Here is a 5355-nt window from a genome sequence, read left to right as displayed (position 1 = left end):
TCAGCATCATCCTCATCCTCCAACTCCTCCGGGAGGGGCAGATCAACTACGGGAGGAGGAGACCTAGGGCCCCCAAACCTTAACGGAATAGCCTCTAGTATCCCCTCCTCGTCAAAACGCGACGGGGAACCCCCCGGCGCAGAAGTACTAGTCCCGGCATCAACAGAAGACATGTTCACAGCAATTACTAACGAAATAAGAGGTGAGAATTTGTTTGATTACCTTGAAGAAATACACTCGCCGGATCAAAAACTCTGAAGATTAGAAGAAATGGAAACCCTTGAAAGTTTAGAGAGATGAAGATCTTGGAGGAAAAATTTGAGAAAATGAATTTGGTGGCCAAAATCACGGAATAACTGCCCTATTTATTGGGAAAAGCCCACAAAGAAGGACCAATCAGGGCACATCCCATGAAGCGTCAACCAATCAGCGAACAGACACGTGTCAGACATGCAACCACGGAATATCAATCGTTGCAACAGTTAAATGTCAATCAATGCTACAGTGACCAAGCGTATTCAACACGCCCATTCACATCTCTTCGCCTGTTCATCTCCCTCAACAAATTCCTAGGTACCTGCTCTCCGCCGGCCACATGATCGACCAAGCCGGGAAGCACGGCCGGGGCAATAAAAATAACCGGCACTCTCGGCCCTGGTCTCGGCCAAATCACATTCTTTCCCACATCGGATACCCTTTACGCATCCATGTGGAGGGGGGATATGGTACGGCCTAACAAGAACCACGCCGATGCATCGGAAGAAGCCGATACCAGAAATTTTGCAAAATACTTACGCAGAATATACGCTCAACATACATCGGAGCCCATACCACGGCATAGACTACGCTGGGGGCAAATTGATGGGGCATATTCTCGCACCGCCACCAAGTCAACATATTGAGCAAGGTCAAGGGTATCCACATCAAAGTCAACGACTCGATACGATCTAGCCGACGGAGCCCATCGGCTGTCACACTGGTCTCGGCCGACAACCCGCGGTAGGGCACATATCCGCGTACTCATATCCAAGACCCTCGGCGAGGCTGCCACAGGTCCATCGGCCGAGGGTACAACGGTCTTTCCACCTGATAGCCACTTGGCCACTTGGCCACTACGTGACAAAAGGTGAAAGCCTATAAATACTCCTCAACCTTCATTGAGGAAAGGATCCACAAATTGACCTAATAACCACTATTCATCTGGTAATATCTTCCTTATCTCTCTACAATACACTCTTAGCCAAGTTACAACAACTTCTCTCTAAGTTTACTGACTTAAGCGTCGGAGTGAGTACGCTCGGCCAAAGCCGAGCCCTCAGTTTGTTCATCGTTTCAGGAGACCGCAAGGAGGATTCAAGCAAGGACATCATTCTACGAGTTACGAGTGGTAACAAATATCTGCTCTGGAATTACGCCCGGAACAATTGTAATGATACAATTTGAAGGATTTTGTCAGTTCATTGATCAGGGCTTACCGGAAGAGCTTTATAAGTTTCCAAAAATTGAAGATACAGATCAAGAAATTGAATTTCAATTATTTGTGGAAACATATCAATTGGTAGAACCCGTGATAAAAGAAAAGGGTGCTGTGTATAAATCACTTACATATTCTTATGGTCGTTGGTTACGGCGGCATTAGAGACAGTTTTGGTGAATTTCATCGCCTGTATGAAGGTGGTGATGGCTCTCACTCACAATTTGGGTCTCCTGAAATTTCCCCAAAAAGATATCATCTCATTAACACAAATTGGAAAAGATAGCATAAAATTAAATACCAAACATAAAAAACGATGACAATAATAACTTAAAGATAAAAGAGAACACTTAATCAATCTCAATTATATACAAATGACACATATAAAAATCAAGGATACGCATTACATGTTCCAAACAAAATTACGCATTACACTTAATCAATTTCATTACAGACAGACTTGTCGACCAAATGTTCTAAACAGAGCTGCTTACCCATTACATTACATATGTTCCAAACAAACTTTTCTAAAAAATATACATTACATTTTATCCACTAAATCTCATTTGAAATCGTCTAGCAAAAGTGAAAGTACAGCTGACTTATCCACAAAATTATGTCCAGCTATGTGCTTTAGACATCGATATGAGCAAAAATCTGCAGCTTGTGTTTCTATATAAAATTTGTTCTTCCCTTACGTGCAAAGTCCTATGCCAACACCATTAGCTACGGAGTATATCATTATAAATGTTTAACATTACCTCCATTATAACAAACAGTGGGTTTCATCTGCTATGTCCCTCCATGGTGCATCACAATACACAATTTTGTATATGACATCTAAACATGTAACAAAATAACATGAAATAGCAATTGATTCATAAGTGACATTATAATCTTAAACACCTTAAACATAATTAAAATAGCAATTGCCATCCACCGTAATATTAAGGGCAGAAATTATGAACCCTAATTGTAAAAATCCAATCAAAATTAATTAACATCATATTGAATACATTAATTTTAGTATGAGAATCCGTTTCTCTACAGCATAAACATGTATAATAACTAGAAAAAATATTTTTAAAACTATTACAAAAACAAAAGTAACTCAATTCTAATCATATACAAACTAACAAGATATGATTCACTAGTTTTTGTAGCATAAAACTAACACCAATTATCACCAACCTCAATTTTTTGATTGGGAAACACTAAGCATGTTCTTGAGAAATCAGAAGCAAGTTTTGGGGTAATTTTTTTCTTTTTTTTAGGGTAAGTTTTGCAGCTAAAATTTAAGAGCTTGGTTGCATGGTGGAGTATTAGACACAAATTTCTAAAGAGTTAACAGGCGTTAGAAGAGTCCGTCTATTTCAGCCCCCAAAAGCTATAAAAAATTAGATTGGATCCTTAGAGCTATTATAGTGCATAATTCAGGTTCTTGTTTAGTAAACTATAATATTATTGATGATATCGTCATCAGGTGAACAATAAAGCTAGTTAAAACTCGCCTGATATGGTATGGCATCATAGTCTTTAGCTCTTATCAGTGAGATTGTGAGAACATGACACCTATTCAACAAATCAATTCAATAGAATATAAAAGCATAAGACAACTATCGCATGGTTGGTTAAAAACTAAGTACTTCTTGAGCAACATACAATTTATAAGAGAAAAAAACTCTATAAGAGAATAAATTTACCAGAAGCTGATTCGATTTGTTAATTTATTCCATAATACACACACTTAAGATTCCTACAACGAATTTCCCCTCAATCACAATATCAAAACAAGCATAATACGAGTACTCTGTAACATATTAGTACCACAATTACACCACTAAGATACGCAATTAAGAGAAGCAAAAAAAACCCAATATCATATGAACCATAATTCAGATCGATAGTTATCAATAAAACCCATCTTCAATTTTTTTTTTTTTTTGCAAGCAAAGGGAGAATCCCTCTCCCAGCTACCAGCCCCAGCTTCATCGGGGTTGCCCCACGAAGGCCGACCAGGCTGATCCAAGGAGTAAGCAAACCCTCGGACACCCAGACACCGGCAAGCCCAGGGTCCACTTATTCAACGGGGTTTCCCCTCGAAGGCCGAAATAACCGCATGCGTACCCCACAGTGGGATTTGAACCCAGGACCTCGCAATTCGCAGAATTTTCCACGCTTTGAGGGAGCCTGGAATCACCACTGGGCCACTAAGATACGCAATTAAGAGAAGCAAAAAAAACCCAATATCATATGAACCATAATTCAGATCGATAGTTATCAATAAAACCCATCTTCAATTTTTTTTATCAGAACTAAAACCACCAATCGTACTATCAACAAAATCTCCATTGAACAACCATTTGATGAGAAAACCGTAGACATTAAATACCAATATGAATCGAAATATGAAAAAAAAAATGTAAATCTGAAGAATCCTAAAAAAAGCAATTAGTTAAATTGTTCACCTCGACTTTGAGCAAAGCCTTGATATTTTCGACCCGGAGATTGCGATTTTGGTATAAATGTCATAGATAAATGATAAACAAACTTGAAAATGATAAATTGATTGAAGAAAATATGCAATTAGGGATTGAGAAAGAGGGAAAAACTTACATCTTTATCGCGATCGATATGTAAAGTGATGATCTGTTCACATGCAGAATTAAAAGTGAAACGAAATAATTGAGATAAAATTGAAATTACCTTGGATTTTGGCACACCTAAGTTAGGACGTTCGGTGCGTGATGGTGGTGGTTTGGGAGGCGCACTAGTGGTAGTGTCTGATGGTGGTATAGAGAGGCGGTGATGATGGTAGTGTCTCATGCTAGGGTAAAACGAGGGAGTTTATGTGTTCGACAGTGGTGAAATAATATGTGTTTGAATAAGAGGAAATAACCAACAACAAAGGGAATTTTGATCATCACTATTAAAAACCATGAAGACGGTTCTATTAAGTATCTGCCTTGTGTATATTAGAAAAGAGGACGGTTTTATTGATCAACCGTCCTTTTTACTTTTACAATGAGGACAAGTGTCTCTATGAACCGTCCTATTGATGTGATTACTAATGGCGCCAAAATTTTTGACCGAAATAAGACGGTCCCGTTCCCAACCGTACTCTAAGTGGCGTCCTCTTAGCCCAAAATTGTAGTAGTGCTTGAATAAGACTGTTTTATAAGCACGCCCACGCCCATTATAGCACAACTCAAGGATATCCTCTAATATGCCATAATATTCATTGTCATCAAGGGAGGAAATTGTAACACCATAATTGCATCTAACCTTCCTCTTTCCGTAATTGAATGTATGGAAGTTGAACCCATTAACGGAATACCGATTCCATGTTTTAACCTTGCATGAAGGACATAAGGCCAAACTGCTTACCAAATCATCTTGGATATTGCATTCAATGACATGTTTCCGAAACCATGATGAAAATTGATCCTCATGCTTATTCCAAACATCATTCTTGCTCACATTATGATGTTGTTTAATGAAATCGTTCACAAATTGTGTTTCATAAGGCTCCAAGATTCACAATTAGAGAGAACGTAAAGGTGAGCACGATTATATTCTTTGTCATCGAAATATCTTATCTCCCCACTTGATGAACACCCTTCATCATAGCAAAAATTTGCAATCTCTTCCGTTAAATACGCATTGCATATAGAACCTTCAACCCGAGCCTTATTACCAATTTTTTTCTTCAAATGATTAAGAAACCTATACATGTAATTAAAATGTAGTTATTTCTTTATTATTAGAATAAAATACATAAATGAATAATATTTATAATTTAAATACTAGTAAATTATTATTACAAACCTTTCAAATTGATACATCCACCTATATTGGACGGGTCCACCAACTTTTGCTTC

Source organism: Silene latifolia, chromosome 9, assembly GCF_048544455.1.
Source record: "Silene latifolia isolate original U9 population chromosome 9, ASM4854445v1, whole genome shotgun sequence".
Lineage (NCBI taxonomy): Eukaryota > Viridiplantae > Streptophyta > Magnoliopsida > Caryophyllales > Caryophyllaceae > Silene > Silene latifolia.
The sequence above is the reverse complement of the archived record's forward strand: the minus strand, read 5'-3'. Positions refer to the sequence as shown.